Source organism: Dermochelys coriacea, chromosome 1 (assembly GCF_009764565.3).
Source record: "Dermochelys coriacea isolate rDerCor1 chromosome 1, rDerCor1.pri.v4, whole genome shotgun sequence".
Classification (NCBI taxonomy): Eukaryota; Metazoa; Chordata; order Testudines; family Dermochelyidae; genus Dermochelys; species Dermochelys coriacea.
Genome location: NC_050068.2, coordinates 129209475 through 129229228, shown reverse-complemented (window position 1 = coordinate 129229228; position 19754 = coordinate 129209475). Strand labels below are relative to the sequence as shown.

Sequence of the window (19754 nt, the reverse complement as noted above, 5' to 3'; positions counted from 1 at the left end):
TTCTTTTCATTGTGTCTACTCTATGGGCCAATGCAGAAAGAGGTAAGACCTCAGTCTTGCCTCCTCCCTTCCCATTAAACAGTGATGTGTGACCTTGGGGGTTCACAATAGGATCAAGAGTGAACCACAACAGGGGATGGGGATGATGTGGGTAAGCTTCTTGAATGCTTTTCCCAACATGCCCCTCATCTCCCTTCCCCCCTGCCCTCAGCCTCACAACGTGGTCCTCAATCAGTCTAGAGGCCTGGAAAAATAATCACTGCTACACTGAGAATTATCAAAAAGAAAAGGAGTACTTGTGGCACCTTAGAGACTAACAAATTTATTAGAGCATAAGCTTTCGTGAGCTACAACTCACTTCATCGGATGCATTGGAAGCTCATGAAAGCTTATGCTCTAATAAATTTGTTAGTCTCTAAGGTGCCACAAATACGCCTTTTCTTTTTGCGAATACAGACTAACACGGCTGCTATTCTGAAACCTGAGAATTATCAGACATTCTGCTTCAAATTACACAGAGTTGACTTCTCACACATGGAAAATGCATTTATTGGATTTAAAAAAACAGATGTTAGTGTTGCAATGAGACTTGTAAAATATGTACTACTTGGTTTGGTTCATTTCTGTCCTGCTTTTTATACCATACTAGAGCCCTGTGCAGGACTAGAAGAGCCCTGCCGTGGGACTGTGATCCCACAGGTCCGGCAGGACTTGCCGCCATCATAGTGGGAGCAGGTGGGAGCAGGATTTTAAAAAGTCCTGTGCAGGGCTCCATACCACACCCACCACTGTTGCATTTTCCAAGGAACTATCAATGGTATCATGGGTACTGGATTTTTTGGGGCCCATGTAGAGCAGCTTCATTAAAATACCATAATTTGAAGTATGACGTACTTAGCACTACTCAAATTACTTTCAAAAAGTCATTATGTGCTGTTTCCCTCGGAGCTCTAGTTCTGTCTGGGATTTCATTGAACTTGACCTTGCACTTACTCTTCCATCAGGACTTCTCCCTCTCTATTAGACTTCTGCCAGGCACATTGCACTGTCATTTACACCTGTGTCAAGTCTTTCTAAAATGCTAACTTATCAAAATGGTAACATTTTGCACTCACTTTGTTCATGCTTCCCACAGATTTAAATGGGTACATAAGGTACAAGAGAGTCAAGAATGAAGCTGTTCAGTAAAAGAGTGAGAAGAAATTCATACCAAATTGATTCAGAACTGAGTTCCTCTGCCCTTAGTTCTGAAAATTTTAACATTGACCCTCACGAATCAGACATTGGCAATATATAGAATGAAAAGCTACACTATAGTTAAGTAACTTTTATAACTCTATTGCACAATCTGCAGGGACAAATTCCAGCTCTTAATTTTTTCTCATACCTTCTTTTTTCTAGTGCTTGATCTTGCACAAGGCCCTCAAAACAAAGCAAATGATGTTTTAATATTGCACATGAGAGATCTCCCAATTTTTCAATGACAAGTCTGGAAAGTCACAGTAGAATTTGATAATAAATGAACGCAGATTAGACCTCAGCAGCACAGGTTTGCAGTAAGCTTTTTCCTCTGATTAGCACTTAAATTGCTTCACATTATTAGTTGCCTAGGATTTAGTGATCATTAGTGGGCCTAAAAATGAGCAAGATAAAAAGAAACTTTGTTTTCAATTCAGGGGATGGTTTACTTTTTCTATGCAGGGTCATTTACAGCTAACGAGGAGTGTGATGTTGATTAGAGTTTAGTTTTATGCATTGTTATCTTCTGTTATGAATATTTATAGCAGTTTTGAGTTAGGTAGGGTAGTCATCATTTTCTGTCCTCACCTGTACCCAGTTAAGTAGCCTCCACATTCCATTCCATAGGCAACTGCATTTTGGTGCTGTGTAGCGTATCTACAGATACATGCACACAGAGTACACCAATATATATATATAACATGATGGTTGAGCTGTATGGGTTTAGGATGGCTGTATTATTCAAAAGCAACAAAACTACAAGGTATACAAACTCTTATTTTAAAATCTTTATATCACTCCATGCCATCACATATTCTGTCACCTATTCTGAAGAAATGCTAGTTTAGGTATGTTTTAGGGAGCCCTTCATTACCAGCACTCCCAGCTATCTTCGAGACACCACTGACTTCCTGAGGAAACTACAGTCCATTGGTGATCTTCCTAAAAACACCATCCTAGCCACTATGGATGTAGAAGCCCTCTACACCAACATTCCACACAAAGATGGACTACAAGCCGTCAGGAACAGAATCCCTGATACTGTCACGGCTAACCTGGTGGCTGAACTTTGTGACTTTGTCCTCACCCATAACTATTTCACATTTGGGGACAATGTATACTTTCAAATCAGCGGCACTGCGATGGGTACCTGCATGGCCCCACAGTATGCCAACATTTTTATGGCTGACTTAGAACAACGCTTCCTCAGCTCTCGTCCCCTAATGCCCCTACTCTACTTTTGCTATATTGATGACATCTTCATCATCTGGACCCATGGAAAAGAAGCCCTTGAGGAATTCCACCATGATTTCAACAATTTCCATCCCACCATCAACCTCAGCCTGGACCAGTCCACACAAGAGATCCACTTCCTGGACACTACGGTGCTAATAAGCGATGGTCACATAAACACCACCCTATATCGGAAACCTACTGACCGCTATTCCTACCTACATGCCTCTAGCTTTCATCCAGATCATACCACTCGATCCATTGTCTACAGCCAAGCTCTACGATATAACCGCATTTGCTCCAACCCCTCAGACAGAGACAAACACCTACAAGATCTCTATCATGCATTCCTACAACTACAATACCCACCTGCTGAAGTGAAGAAACAGATTGACAGAGCCAGAAGAGTACCCAGAAGTCACCTACTGCAGGACAGGCCCAACAAAGAAAATAACAGAACGCCACTAGCCATCACATTCAGCCCCCAACTAAAACCTCTCCAACGCATCATCAAGGATCTACAACCTATCCTGAAGGACGACCCATCACTCTCACAGATCTTGGGAGACAGGCCAGTCCTTGCTTACAGACAGCCCCCCAATCTGAAGCAAATACTCACCAGCAACCACACACCACACAACAGAACCACTAACCCAGGAACCTATCCTTGCAACAAAGCCCGTTGCCAACTCTGTCGACATATCTATTCAGGGGATACCATCATAGGGCCTAATCACATCAGCCACACTATCAGAGGCTCCTTCACCTGCGCATCTACCAATGTGATATATGCCATCATGTGCCAGCAATGCCCCTCTGCCATGCACATTGGCCAAACTGGACAGTCTCTATGTAAAAGAATGAATGGACACAAATCAGACGTCAAGAATTATAACATTCAAAAACCAGTTGGAGAACACTTCAATCTCTCTGGTCACTCGATTACAGACCTAAGAGTGGCTATCCTTCAACAAAAAAGCTTCAAAAACAGACTCCAACGAGAGACTGCTGAATTGGAATTACTTTGCAAACTGGATACAATTAACTTTGGCTTGAATAGAGACTGGGAATGGATGAGTCATTACACAAAGTAAAACTATTTCCCCATGTTATTTCTCCCCCCCACCCCACCCCCCACTGTTCCTCTGATATTCTTGTTAACTGCTGGAATTAGCCTACCTTGCTTGTCACCATGAAAGGTTTTCCTCCTTCCCCCCCGCCCCCCGCTGCTGGTGATGGCTTATCTTAAGTGATCACTCTCCTTACAGTGTGTATGATAAACCCATTGTTTCATGTTCTCTGTGTGTGTATATAAATCTCTCCTCTGTTTTTTCCACCAAATGCATCCGATGAAGTGAGCTGTAGCTCACGAAAGCTTATGCTCTAATAAATTTGTTAGTCTCTAAGGTGCCACAAGTACTGCTTTTTTTTTTACATATATGTTGCTGACATTAGTTTTTGTATGCCTCTGCCTGAAAATTGAGTACTATGACTCCAATTTATATAGGCTCAGAGGAGAAGGAAAAAGCTGTAATGAATATATTTTATCTACCTCCTTAAAAAAATCTATAATTGCTTTTCAATATATAACTTAATTTATCCTTTTCAAGTTCTCATGCTGTGCCCATCAGCATGGCGCCAGAGGACCTTCTAGATGTAATAAATTAAACCCTGAGTTTAATATCTATCTGACTTGATTCTTAGCTCTTCTCCCATTTTTCCTCCATCCCAACAGAAAAGTTGTATATATAGCATGTGGGCTTGTGCAGAGTTTATTATTTGGAATAGAAGGCAAGGTCACCTAAGTGCACCTAACATTTGGACTGATCATAGTGGTAGTATATATAGTTATACATTTATATAAGACTTAGTTCTTCATTTGTAGATCTGAAATTACTTTACAAAGGAAGAGAAGAATTAATTTGAGTGGAGAAAGCCTGATATAGACGTGAAGCAACTTGTCTTAGATCACACAACAGATGAGCGTTAGACTCAGGAACAGAATTCACAGCTCATGTCTTCCAGGTTAATGCATGGACCCTGTTGCTTCCTGCATGCAGAAACATACATGATTTTTTGAAGGATGTGGATTACTCTCACATATGTTTGGTTTTATGACCTTTCTGTAAAGAAGTAGTTGGCAAAAGGAATGAAAAAAGGAACAATGTATAATTATTTCCTTTTTAAAATTGTGCCATTTCAAAAGAAACAAAACCTCCTTGCAGCTGAATTCCCATCAGAAACCTTTATACTGTTGCTTTTTCACATCCTTTCTAAAAAAAGAAATCAGACTCTGAATGTTACTAACAAGTCATTTATTTCTTGATGAAAGATATTGACTTATGCTTTCAGTGAGGGAGGTACTGTATCGAGGTGAAAGAAAGTGGTAAGGAGAATTTGTGATATCCTTCACAGCAGTTTGATCCCTAATAGGACTGCAGCTGGAAAATTATGTAAAAGTTTGAAACTTGCTTGAAATAGCAATTCCTATATGTTAATTGTTTTCTTTTAAGAAGTTGAGGAAGCAATTGTTCAATAATTGGCACGTGATGTTTGGTCCAGTAATTAAGGTGACATGATACATATCTTTATGATATTGCTGGTTGTTTGGAGGAACAAACGGAAGCACATATGGAGATGTTAACATTCTACAATGCATTAATATGCCTTTTCTGCATGGTTTGAAGAGAGGGTCCCTCAGATCCTGACCTCCTTGTGGTTTTATACTTTTCCAGTTGTGAAATAAAAGGACCATGTCACACATCATCTTCAGGAAAAAAGTACAAAAAATCCTTCTTTATTTTTTCACAGTACTCTAGAAAATAAAGGACAAGTCAGACTGTGATAAAACATGGAAATGTGTAGTTCCATCATATGATCAATGTGTGTCTTGCTGGTAAGTCTTTTCCTTGGGTTGCCACCTTGACATGGTGAAGAAGCTTGCATATATTTAAGACCCTAAAAGCGATGCCATCGGGAGTCCTGTACTCCTGGTAGGGTCACCCTTGGCAATAAGGTCGAAGGTGAGGTACCAGACAAAGTGTAGCCCAGCACAACACAACCCAGTATAAGACCTCAATGGCAGAACAGGGAGATGAAGAAGGATCACCTCTCAATGGCTGCAAAGGCGGCCAAAGGCTGCAATGGAGGAGAACCCCCCAGCTGTCTTAGACACAGGTGCCTCTTCTTCCAAGATCTGTATGGCTGGCAGAATGCAACAGCTCCCCCTACATTAAACTACTCATACGCAGGCTTCTTTCACAGGAAGAACGTTTTCCCCACCCATACCCATAAAAGTCCTGTGGCAATGGGCAAGTGGTGATGGCGATAGGTGAAGTGGTCACCAGGAGTCCCTAGTCACCCACATGCAGGGGGTGACCACAAGATGGTCGTCATGTGCCCCTGGACTGGTTGGGATAGGGGCATTTTCGGAAGCAGCAGTCATGACTGAGGAGGCCTTTTTAGGAACTCCTCTGCTTATCCCATATAAGGAAGGGGTTAGAAAAGGTGCCTCAAACATAGGCTAATCTATCCAGAGGGATCACTCCCAATGCAGTTGAAAAATAAAAAAGTTTCTTGCAACTTGGAATGTCCATACCCTACTAGCCAAATCAAAAAGTGAAAGTCCTAAACACAGAACAGCAATTGTTGCCTGAGAACTCTCAGCGAAACAAGATGTGCAGATGAAGGCCACTTGAGGGAAGAGGGTGGTAGTTACACTTTCTTCTGGAAAGGAAAACCAGCAAGTGACAAGTGAATACATGGTGTTGGCTTTGCAATCAAAAACTTTCTAGTCAACCTCCTGAGTGAGAAACCTGTCAGCATCAATGAGCACCTTATGACCCTCTGCATCCAATTGGTCAATAAGTCATTTGCTACTACCATCTGTGCATATGCACCAACTCTTGATGCTGAAGAAGAATAGAAAGAATCCTTCTACACTGACCTTGATAAAATTTTGTAATCCATTCAAAAACAGATAAGATAATCCTTTTAGGGGACTTTAATGCAAGAGTTGACCAAGATTCTAACATATGGAGAAGCACCATTGGGAAGGAAGGAGTGGGCAAGTCCAATTCCAATGGCATCCTTCCATTCAGCAAATGTGCAGAGTATGACTTTGCAGAAACACAATCTTCAGACAAAGCAACAAGTACAAAACAACTTTGCGACACTCCTGCTTAAAACAGTGGCATCTCCTAGACTGTCATTTTAAGAATACAGGATCTAAGAGATGTCCAAATCACCCATGTCATGAGAGGAGCTGATGATTGCTGAACTGACCACCACTTGGTGAGGTCCGTCATGTCCATCAGGATTGCACCAAAACATAGAAAGCAATCCAAATCACACAGGCAGCAATACAACATCCAAAGACTTCAGTCCTCAGTACACCAAGAGAACTTCCAAATACTCCTCAGTGAAAAGCTGGCCATATACACACATGGAAATGACAACACAAGTGTCAAAGAAGACTGGGAAGCCCTAAAACAGACCATGCGTGAGGTTTGCAAGGAATCCATTGGCATTACTACCTGCTGCCATCAGGACTGGTTTGACAACAACAACACTGAGATTACAGCCCTTTTGGATCAGAAGAGAAGAGCATTCAGTGACTAGCAAAAGCTCTTTCCATCAACTCAAAGCTGAATTTCAAAGGAGGATCCAAGAAATCAAAAACAAATGGTGGAAGGACAAAGAAAAGAAATGCAAACATTCTCTGACAGACATGATATGCGGAGACATTTTTTGTGAGACAAAGACCCTGTATGGACCAAGCTCATGTGGCTTCACACCTCTGAGGTCTGAAGATGGTAGTACCCTTCAAAGATAATGAATCCATCAAAGAGCACTGGAAGGAACACTATCAAAGGTTTCTATATTGAGAATCAACTATGACTGATGACACCATCGATTCTATCCCCCAGCACCCAATCTGGAAAACTCTTGCCAACCCACCAATACCTGAGGAGGTCTGCAAAGCAATTAAATAAATGAAGAACAATAAAGCCCCAGGTCCTAATTAAAACCAATAGTAAAAGGTTCTATAGCCATATAAATAAGAAGAAAACTAAAAAGGAAGAAGTGGGGCCGCTTAACACTGAGGATGGAGTGGAGGTTGAAGATAATCTAGGCATGGCCCAATATCTAAACAAATACTTTGCCTCAGTCTTTAATAAGGCTAAAGAGGATCTTGGGGATAATGGTAGCATGACAAATGGGAAGGAGGATATAGAGGTAGATATTACCATATCAGAGGTAGAAGCGAAACTGAAACAGCTTAATGGGACTAAATCGGGGGGCCCAGATAAACTTCATCCAAGAATATTAAAGGAATTGGCACCTGAAATTGCAAACCCATTAGCAAGAATTTTTAATGAATCTGTAAACTCAGGAATAGTACCGAATGATTGGAGAATTACTAATATAGTTCCTATTTTTAAGAAAGGAAAAAAAAGTGATCCGGGTAACTACAGGCCAGTTAGTTTGACATCTGTAGTATGCAAGGTCCTGGAAAAAATTTTGAAGGAGAAATTAGTTAAGGACATTGAAGTCAATGGTAAATGGGACAAAATACAACATGGTTTTACAAAAGGTAGATCGTGCCAAACCAACCTAATCTCCTTTTTTGAAAAAGTAACAGATTTTTTAGATAAAGGAAATGCAGTGGATCTAATTTACCTAGATTTCAGTAAGGCATTTGATACCGTGCCACATGGGGAATTATTAGTTAAATTGGAGAGGATGGGGATCAATATGAACATCAAAAGGTGGATAAGGAATTGGTTAAAGGGGAGACTGCAATGGGTCCTACTGAAAGACGAACTGTCAGGTTGGAGGGAGGTTACCAGTGGAGTTCCTCAGGGATCGGTTTTGGGACCAATCTTATTTAATCTTTTTATTACTGACCTTGGCACAAAAAGTGGGAGTGTGCTAATAAAGTTTGCAGATGATACAAAGCTGGGAGGTATTGCCAATTCGGAGAAGGATCGGGATATTATACAGGAGGATCTGGATGACCTTGTAAACTGGAGTAATAGTAATAGGATGAAATTTAATAGTGAGAAGTGTAAGGTTATGCATTTAGGGATTAATAACAAGAATTTTAGCTATAAGTTGGGGACGCATCAATTAGAAGTAACGGAAGAGGAGAAGGGCCTTGGAGTATTGGTTGATCATAGGTTGACTATGAGCTGCCAATGTGATATGGCTGTGAAAAAAGCTAATGCGGTTTTGGGATGCATCAGGAGAGGCATTTCCAGTAGGGATAAGGAGGTTTTAGTACCATTATACAAGGCACTGGTGAGACCTCACCTAGAATACTGTGTGCAGTTCTGGTCTCCCATGTTTAAAAAGGATGAATTCAAACTGGAGCAGGTACAGAGAAGGGCTACTAGGATGATCCGAGGAATGGAAAACTTGTCTTATGAAAGGAGACTTAAGGAGCTTGGCTTGTTTAGCCTAACTAAAAGAAGGTTGAGGGGAGATATGATTGCTCTCTATAAATATATCAGAGGGATAAATACAGGAGAGGGAGAGGAATTATTTCAGCTCAGCACCAATGTGGACACAAGAACAAATGGGTATAAACTGGCCACCAGGAAGTTTAGACTTGAAATCAGAGGAAGGTTTTTAACCATCAGAGGAGTGAAGTTTTGGAATAGCCTTCCAAGGGAAGCAGTGGGGGCAAAAGATCTATCTGGCTTTAAGATTCTACTCGATAAGTTTATGGAGGAGATGGTATGATGGGACAATGGGATTTTGGTAAGTAATTGATCTTTAAATATTCAGGGTAAATAGGCCAAATCCCCTGGGATGGGATATTAGATGGATGGGATCTGAGTTACTATAGAAAATTCTTTCCTGGGTATCTGGCTGGTGAATCTTGCCCATATGCTCAGGGTTTAGCTGATTGCCATATTTGGGGTCGGGAAGGAATTTTCCTCCAGGGCAGATTGGAGAGGCCCTGGAGGTTTTTCGCCTTCCTCTGTAGCATGGGGCATGGTTGAGGGTTGACTTGAGGGAGGCTTCTCTGCTCCTTGAAGTCTTTGAACCATGATTTAAGAATTCAATAGTTCAGACATGGGTGAGGTTTTTCATAGGAGTGGGTAGGTGAGATTCTGTGGCCTGCGCTGTGCTGGAGGTCGGACTAGATGATCAGAATGGTCCCTTCTGACCTTAGTATCTATGAATCTATGAATCTGATTGCATACCAGCTGAAGAACTGAATGTGGAGGGAGAAACACTGACTATCAAGCTTCACTTGCTGCTCCTCAAAATCTAGTGCACCGAAGAAATCCCTGCCGACTTACTAATGCTAACATCTTTGCCATTTTCAAAAAGGAAGGCAGGGCCATCTGTGGCAACTATCGAGGCATTTCCTTCCTCTCTATTGCTGGGAAGATTCTTTCTAGAATCTTACTGAATCGCCTGCTCCCTCTTGCACAGGAAGTACTCCCAGAATACCAGAGTGGCTTCAGACCATCACAAGGCACAATTGACATGATTTTTGCAGACAGGCAGATTTAGGAAGAATGTCATGAACAACATCAGGAGCTGTAAATGGCCTTTATCGATCTGACCAAAGCCTTCGATTCTGTCAACTGTGAGGCTCTGTGTCAAAGTTTGGCTGCTCAAGCAAATTTATCACTATTGTAAGACTCCTCCATGACCAGATGACTGCCTCCATCCTGTGTAGCGGCTGTGCCTCTGAGCCATTTATCATCCGAATTGGCGTAAAACAAGGTTGTGTACTGGCACCCACCCTTTTCTCCATTTTCTTAGCATCTATGAAAACATTAACCCATTAGCATCCAATATCGGATTGACGGCAACCTCTTCAACCTTTCTCATCTCCATGCCAAAACTAAAGTAATATTGGCAACAATAACCCAACTCCAGTGCACCGATGATTGTGATTTAGTTGCACACTCAAAGGGGGTCTACAAACAGCCATTAATTGCTTCTCTGAAGCTTACAAAAACCTAGGGCTAACTCTGAACATTGGCAAAACAAAAGTTCTCTACCACGTCAATCATCAGATCCAGCAAGGAAGATCTACATTGACAAAAAGAACTGGAAAATGTAGAAAACTTTGCCTATCTTGACAGCCATCTCTCACAGAGGGCAGACATAGATGTTGAGATTCAGTGCAGAATTTGCTGTACCAGCCTTGCCTTTGGTAGACTGTCTCAGCAGGTGTTCAACAATCACAACATCAGAACACATACTAGACTTTTAGTTTGCAAAGCGGTTGTAATCCCAACTCTCCTCTGTGGCTGTGAGACTTGGGTGACCTATAGAAAACACCTGAAAAACCTGGAACGCTAGCCCCAGCACTTTCTTTGGAAGATCCTCAACATAAGGTGGGAGGACCATCACACTAATATCAGTGTCCTCACAGAGGCCAACATCTTCAGTGTTGAGGCCCTGATTATCCAGCACCATCTTAAGTGGAGTGGGCACTATGTGACTGATATACACTTACAAAAACAACTGCTGTATGCCCAAGTCACCCAAAGAGAAAGGATATGGAGAAGCTAAAAGAAATGCTTTAAAGACACCCTCAAGATAAACATCAAGAGAAGTGGCATTGACACCACAAAGTGGGAGACAGCAGTCCAGGATAGAGATAACTGGCAAAGACTTGTCAGAGAGGGAACATTCACTTTTGAGGAAAATCACCTTGCCCTGGTCACAGAAAAATCCCAGAAAAGAAAGGAAAGACAACTAGTATGCAGCAATCATGGCCCAACCCTGTTTCTAACACCACCTGCAATGTCTTCCAGCAACCCTGTGGCTCAAGGATCGGACTCCTCAGTCACCAAAGGACCCTTGAAGTATAAAACCTGTGAAAGAGATCATCCTCGACCTTGAAGGATCTCTGACAATGGCTGGGAAGTAAACCATCAAAACCTCATAGATCCTGAAAGTGAACAGCACAGGACAAAAATCTATGAAAATTTACCAAATTTTTGAATACCAATATGGAGAGAGAAAATGAAAGAGAAAATCTGTCTATCTATCTATGTATATATGCATGCTATTTGGAAGCTGGGTGAAGTCTGGACCTGCGTTTGATCTGAACTTTGTGACTTGGGTCCTTTAAGAGTGAACTTTCAGCCAAGCCTCTCCCCAGCCTCCATGTGCACACAGACCGAAAATGTGTAATATATGCATGATCCTTTTAAATATTGTAACACCTGCTTGCAAACAAGTGCAGAAATTTGCACCCACCAAACCCACTGACCCTTGTCTTAGAATTCTCACAATATTCATGCAGGTGTTGGCACTTACAAAATGCAGATGCAAGTTTGTGCTTGTGCAAGAAAGACTAAGATCTTAACAGGCAACATCTCAAAGGACAGCTGGGTGGGAGAGATATGAGATGGTCTTTGCCCTGAGAAAGAGTGAAGAGCAGGGCTGAAGACATATTATTTGGGGACAGAGAAGTAAGAAAGAACAGGAGGCAAAAGAATTGCAAAATTTTTTGCCTTGGTAATATGGAATCATGATGAAAGAAAAGCTCTGTGTTTTTTTTCTTCCATCAGGTTAATTGGATATCATAGATCTTTCTCCTTATTTTCTTCCTACAGTGTCTAAAATAGGTTAACAGGACTATAGAAATTTTAGTGCAGGGTAAGACTACTGGTCCATCTAATCTAGTATCCTGTCTGAAGCAGTGGCCAGTAGCAACAGAGGGTGGTTCAAGCAACCCGGCAGTAGATGGTTATGGGATAAACTCCCTGTCAAGGTTCCTTCCCCACTTTCAACTCTAGGGTACAGATGTGGGGACCCCCTAAGCTTATTTTTACCAGTTTAGGTTAAAACTTCCCCAAGGTACAAACTCTTTTACCTTTTGTTCCTGGACTTTTTTGCTGCAACCACCAAGCGTCTAACAAATATAAAAGGAAAAGAGCCCACTTGGAAACGTCTTTCCCCCCCAAATCTCCCCAAGACCTACACCCCTTTTCCTGGGGAAGGCTTGATAAAAATTCTCACCAATTTGCATAGGTAAACACAGACCCAAACCTTTGGATCTTAAGAACAATGAAAAACCAATCAGGTTCTTAAAAGAAGAATTTTAATTGAAGAAAAAGTAAAAGAATCACCTCTGTAAAATCAGGATGGTAAATACTTTACAATGTAATCAGATTCAAAACATAGAGAATCCCTCTAGGCTAAACCTTAAGTTACAAAAAGACACAAAAACAGGAACATACATTCCATTCAGCACAACTTATTTTATCAGCCATTTAAACAAAACAGAATCTAATGCATATCTAACTAGATTGCTTACTGACTTTTTACAGTTCTGACCTGCATTCCTGCTCCGGTCCTGGCAAAAAACAACACCACCGACAGAGAGAATCCTTTGTTTCCCCCACCCCCTCCAGCTTTGAAAGTATCTTGTCTCCTCATTGGTCCTTTTGGTCAGGTGCCAGCGAGGTTGTCTTAGCTTCTTAACCCTTTACAGGTAAAAGGGTTTTTCCTCTGGCCAGGAGGGATTTAAAGGTGTTTACCCTTCCCTTTATATTTATGACACTCCTCTATGCAATATTTCTGACAAATCCTCTGTAGCTAGTGACTTGCTTATGTCGTGGAGTAGGAAGCTTTATATCCCTTCCCAAACTATTATTTTGTTTAATAGTTACTATAACAACTATGGATATCCCCGTTATATATGTCCAAGCCTTTTTTGAATCATTATAAGCCGTTGATTTCAATGATCAGGCTGACAATGAGTTCCAACTGTTTAATCATTTGTTTTGTGGGAAAAGTCCATCCTTTCATCAATTTTAAATTCATTAATGTCCTCTCACCCAAGTATTCTGAGAGAGGGTGATCATCAACATTTAATCTACCTTTCCTGTACCATTCATCAGTGGTGGTAATGATCCAGATCCACACTCCTGACTGCTTGATAATTTCATTTGAGTGTTCCATGTATCTGTTGGCACCATCATGTTCTACAGTCAGCTATATGTAATACCATAGAATAATATTAATATTTATTTAATTATATAATTAATATAGCAGTCTGTAGAACATGATGGTGTTCTGTACCAGAAGTTCTGCCTCTGGTCACAGGAAATACAGATTCCTCTTTCTGCACCTGGACAGACCTGTACTACAAAGTCTCAGTGATGATGTTTTGGGCATCAATGTCAGCCCTAAAACCACAGAACATCAATAGCAGGGAAAACAAGCAAGATGTAACCATAGTTAACTAAATGCAACAGTTCTCTGTAAACACACAGGAGCCAGCAAACAGAGCTGTAAACAGGGGAGTTTGAGTGGGAGTTCTGTTGGAGGAGAAGATATTTGTATTTGGTTTTGTATTTTTATTACTTGTATGTGTAGAGGCTTGTAGGGACTTTGTGCTGGGAGAGAAGCTGAGTCCTGATTAGGGGATGGGGCTTCTCTGACTAGGGGTCCTATAAAGGTAGCCAGCCAGTCAGGAAGTGGCACAGGAGCCAGCAAACAGAGCTGTAAACAGGGGAGTTTGAGGGGGAGTTTGTAAGGGGAGTTTGTATTGTGGTGCTTGTTTGGGGTTTGTTTTTGCTGTGGGTGGTGGTGTTTTGGTGTGGTTTGTAGTTCCCAGATTAACAGGATTTAGGTGGGAAGGCTATGACAGATACAGAGGCAGCAGTAGGAGTGACTCATGTAGTGGAAGACACAATGAAGATGATTGGATGTGGAAGCTGCGGTATGTACATGATTCTGGAGGGGGTACCTGTAAGAGTTTTGTATGCATAAAATGCTGTCTCATAGAGCTGATGGAGGAAAAGATCCGAGGTTTGGAGATGCAGGTGGAAAGTCTCGTTGAGTTTAGAAAGGGGTTTGAGCAGATTATGGAGCAAAGACATGAGGTATCTGAAGGGAAAAGCTCAGACTTGCAGATGGAAGCAGGACTGCGGAATTCTGAGGGGAGACTGGGTGAGGAAAGTGGTCAGTGGAAGCATGTGACTAAAAGAACCAGGCAGAGGAAAAGACGGGCTAGTGAAGGAGAAATAGAGCTTAGGAACAGGTTTTCAGAGTTGGAAAATGAAGAAGGGGCTCAGCAGGTATTGTTGAAGGTGGAAGGGTAAGGAAGAAGAGAAGAGAGGCCAGCCCTATAGGAAAAGCAGAAAAGTCAACGGAGACTACACCAAATATGGGTCCCAAGAGGATACAGGATGGGTTGAAGAGGATTACAAGGGAGAATAGGAATGGAAAGAACTTGCAGCCAGAGGGAACAGGGGATAGACTGGAGAATAGCACCATCACCAGGAAAAGGCAGGTATATGTGATCGGGGACTCTTTGCTGAGAAGAATAGACAGACCTGTAACCAGAGCTGATCCAGAGAATAGAAGGGTATGCTGTCTTCCAGGTGCTAAGATATGGGATGTAGACCTGAGGTTGAAAAGGATCCTAAAGGGAGCAGGAAAGAATCCCCTAATTATCCTTCATGTGGGAACAAATGATACGGCTAGATTCTCGTTGGAAAGTATTAAGGGAGACTATGCTAGATTGGGGAAGATTCTTAAGGAAATCTAGGCTCAGGTGATCTTTAGTGGGATTCTGCCTGTTCCTAGAGAAGGGCAACAAAGGTGTGACAAGATTATGACTATCCACAGATGGCTTAGGCAGTGGTACTATAAGGAGGGCTTTGGGATGTATGGCCACTGGGAGACATTCATGGACAGAGGACAGTTCTCTTGGGATAGACTTCATCTGAGTAGGGAAGGAAACAGAATTCTAGGATGGAGGCTGGCACAACTAATTAAGAGAGCTTTAAACTAGGAATTTGGGGGAGATGGTTGGGAGATGTCCAGGAAATCTTCACACCGGATTTTAGCATTGAGAGGGAAGAAAACTAAGTAAGAAAGGATACAGACATGGGTAGGAGAATGTATATAAGGAGGAAGGGCAGTGTGGATACCTGTCTAATAGGTTATACTGGCTGTAGAATGACCATGCCTAATAGGGTACAGAATCTGAGTGAGGCCAAACAGTAAAAATTAAGATCTTTGTTCACCAATGTGAGGATCCTAGGTAACAAAATGGAGGAACTAGAGTTACTGGTGTAGGAAGTGAAACCAGATATTATAGGGATAACAGAAACATGGAGGAATAGTAGTCATGACTGGACTACAGGTATTGAAGGGTATGTGCTGTTTAGGAAAGACCATAATAAAGGTAAAGGTGGTGGAGTAGCATTGTATATTAATGATGAGGTAGAATGTAAAGAAATAAGAGGCAATGGAATGGGTAAGACAGAATCTGTCTGGGCAAAAATTACATTGGGGAAGAAAACTGTTTGCGCTTCCCCTGGGATAGTGCTTGGGGTGTGCTATAGACCTCCAGGATCTAATTTGGATATGGATAGAGACCTTATTAATGAAGTAAATACTAATGGAAACTGCGTGATCATAGGAGACTTTAACTTCCCAGATATAGACTGGAGGATGAGTGCTAGTAATAATAATAGGGCTCAGATTTTCCTAGATGCAATAGCTGATGGATTCCTTCATCAAGTAATTGCTGAACTGACTAGAGGGGATGCCATTTTAGATTTGGTTTTGGTGAGTAGTGAGGACCTCATAGAAGAAATGGTTGTAGGGTATAATCTTGGTTCAAGTGATCATGAGCTAATTCAGTTCAAACTGAACGGAAGGATTAACAAAAATCTGCGACTAGGGTTTTTGATTTCAAAAGGGCTGACTTTCAAAAATTAAGGAAATTAGTTAGGGAAGTGGATTGGACTGAAGAAGTTATAGATCTAAAGATAGGGGAGGCCTCGGATTACTTTAAATCAAAGCTGAAGAAGCTATAACTACAGGCCTGTTAGTTTGACATTTGTAGTATGCAAGGTCTTGGAAAAAAATTTGAAGGAGAAAGTAGTTAAGGACATTGAGGTCAATAATAAATGGGACAAAATACAACATGGTTTTACAAAAGGTAGATCGTGCCAAACCAACCTGATCTCCTTCTTTGAGAAAGTAACAGATTTTTAGACAAAGGAAACACAATGGATCTAATTTATCTAGATTTCAGTAAGACGTTTGATACTGTGCCACATGGGGAATTATTAGTTAAATTGGAAAAGATGGGGATCAATATGAAATTGAAAGGTGGATAAGGAATTGGTTAACAGGGAGACTACAGCGGTTCCTACTGAAAGGTAAATTGTCAGGCTGAAGGGAGATTACTGGTGGAGTTCCTCAGGGATCAGTTTTGGAAGATAAGACCAATCTTATTTAATCTTTTTATTACTGACCTCAGCTCAAAAAGTGGGAGTGTGCTAATAAAGTTTGCAGATGATACAAAGCTGGGAGGTATTGCCAATTTAGAGAAGGACCAGGATATCATACAGGAGGATTTGGATGACCTTGTAAACTGGAGTAATAGTAATAGGATGAAATTTAATAGTGAGAGGTGTAAGGTTATGCATTTAGGGATTAATAACAAGAATTTTAGTTATAAGCTGGGAACGCATCAATTAGAAATAACAGAGGAGGAGAAGGACGTTGGAGTATTGGTTGATCATAGGATGACTATGAGCTGCCAATGTGATATGGCCGTGAAAAAAGTTAACGTGGTCTTGGGATGCATCAGGCGAGGTATTTCCAGTAGAGATAAGGAGGTGATAGTACCGTTATACAAGGCACTGATGAGACCTCATCTGGAATACTGTGTGCAGTTCTGGTCTCCCATGCTTAAGAAGGATAAATTCAAACTGGAACAGGTACAGAGAAGGGCTACTAGGATGATTTGAGGAATGGAAAACTTGTTTTATGAAAGGAGACTCAAGGAACTTGGCTTGTTTAGCCTAACTAAAAGAAGGTTGAGGGGAGATATGATTGCTCTCTATAAATATATCAGAGGGATAAATACCGGAGAGGGAGAGGAATTATTTAAGCTCAGTACCAATGTGGACACAAGAACAAATGTATATACACTGGTCATTGGGAAGTTCAGACTTGAAATTAGATGAAGGTTTCTAACCATCAGAGGAGTGAAGTTTTGGAATAGCCTTGCAAGGGAAGCAGTGGGGGCAAAAGATCTATCTGGCTTTAAGATTAAACTCGATAAGTTTATGGAAGAGATGGTATGATGGGATAACATGATTTTGGTAATGAATTGATCTTTAAATATTTATGGTAAATAGGCCTAATGGCCTGTGATGGGTTGTTAGATGGGGTGGGATCTGAGTTACTACAGAAATTCTTTCCTGGGTAACTGGCTGGTGAATCTTGCCCATATGCTCAGGGTTTAGCTGATCGCCATATTTGGGGTCGGGAAGGAATTTTCCTCCAGGGCAGATTGGAAGAAGCCCTGGGGGATTTTCACCTTCCTCTGTAGCATGGGGCATGGGTCACTTGCTGGAGGATTCTCTGCTCCTTGAAGTCTTTAAACCACGATTTGAGGACTTCAATAGCTCAGACATAGGTGAGAGGTTTTTCGCAGGAGTAGGTGGGTGAGATTCTGTGGTCTGTGTTGTGCATGAGGTCAGACTAGATGATCATATGGTCCCTTCTGACCTTAGTATCTATGAATCTATGAACTTGAGAGACTGATCTTGTATGTCCTTCAAATGTATCATGTACACAGCAAAATTGCTAGTTACTGTCAAACATGGAAAGGAAGTGTTTTCCAGTGACTATGTATTTACTCTGTGCCATTGGTGATGATGTGCATAGCACTAACACACATTCACTGAAGTTGTCTGCTTGTGACTGTAATTTGAAGGCTTTTAGAGCAAAAGCTTTCAGGTGGTCAGCACACCTGTCTCCACGGGGATAAAAGATCCATGATAAAAAAGGTACACGTGTGTAAATCAAAGTCCTCTGATGGCCTTATTAGGCACCAAAATGCTGTCATTATCTTTCATATCCAAGAAAATATAGTGCTATGCTTAATTTTCTAGTTGCATAAAGATTTCATTTAAGAAGATGAAAGCTGTCTGTGTTAAAGGTTAGCCCCCTTTATTTAAAGGAAATTTCTCTTCCTAGTATTGCTACCATCATTATAAGACAAAATATAGAGCGAAAAACACTATTGTAAAATCCACGATTAATTGTGACATGCCACAATGTCTCTTCTGCAGTTACCTTTTAATTGTTGAACAATGTGCAATAATTAAATCTTGAACATAAAACCCTTAATTTAGAATGTGCTGTTTTTTAAAGAAAAAAAGGTTATAGCATTATAGAGAATGTAAGAACTATTTTTTAAAGGTGGAAAATTTTTTCTTTAATCTAATACCTCTGAAAAAATGAGTGACTGTTTCCTTGATTTACCCTCCTGAATAGACTTTGCAGTATTCTTTTAATTTTTGCCTGCTTCAGAGAGATCATTTGCAATATCTGCATGCAAGATCTGTGACAAAGACTGAATTGAGTATTATGTTCATTTAACAGTGAGTCTGTGTCAATGTAATCCTGGTGTCTTCAGTCTGAACATAGACCACAGGAAAAAGAAAGCAAATAGAGATACATTTAAGGAATCACAAGTAAAAAATATTCTAGGTTTTAGGCTGAAATGGTAATACATCCCCTAATTCTATCTGTTCAAACCTTCACTGCTTATAAGGATAAATAAAAGACCATCAGTTCAAATATAAGATATTAAAATATTAATGATTTATAAAAACTAAGGCCAAGTGTTCAAATATAGGTGCCTAAACTTAGGCTCCTAAATCCATATGTCAGCTTCTGTGGTAGAATTTAAAGTGTTCAGCATTGCTCTAACTCTATTACTATTGACTTCAATAGGATCAAAGCCAGGCCAGTGATGCGCACTTCTGAATATCCCTGCTTCTAAATCCAATGTTAGATTCTGATTGCTCAGGACTTTTGCAAATCAGGCCATTTGTTTATGTATGGACTTAGGCACCTTAAACAAATAATAATTTTGGCTTTCATTGTAGCTTGTTCTTGTTGTAAAATGTGGGTGATACTTTGGCCTAAATGACTTCAAATAAGTATGTATTGCTTTTTGTGCACCAATGATCTAAAAGCATGAGTAATATTACAAGAAAGATGGTATGTGTGTATTTCTGGTTTCATGAGAATGTAGAAAATACTGGAAGTCTCGCAAGGAAGTCCTATAGTTACAAGATTTTTAGGCCAAATTAGTAGATAATTTGAATTCTTATTAGATACTTCTACAAACCGAACTTAAGCCTTTTGAATTTGATATTTGTCCATCTAGCTAGTTCAAATATTGGTGCATTCCTGGATTAAATTAGGACATGCAAAATCTTTTGTAGTTAAACCTAAGAGCTGTATTGAGT

The 19754-nt window shown here is 40.8% G+C and overlaps 1 long non-coding RNA gene across 1 annotated transcript; it reads right to left on the bottom strand.

The window, feature by feature from the left end:
- Positions 1-430: 430 nt before the first annotated feature.
- LOC122457686 lies at positions 431-14344 on the bottom strand. Its single transcript, XR_006277359.1, has 3 exons — positions 14136-14344; positions 11715-11717; positions 431-481 (listed from the first exon to the last, which is right to left on the bottom strand). It is a non-coding gene; the product is annotated as an uncharacterized LOC122457686 (long non-coding RNA).
- Positions 14345-19754: the final 5410 nt, after the last annotated feature.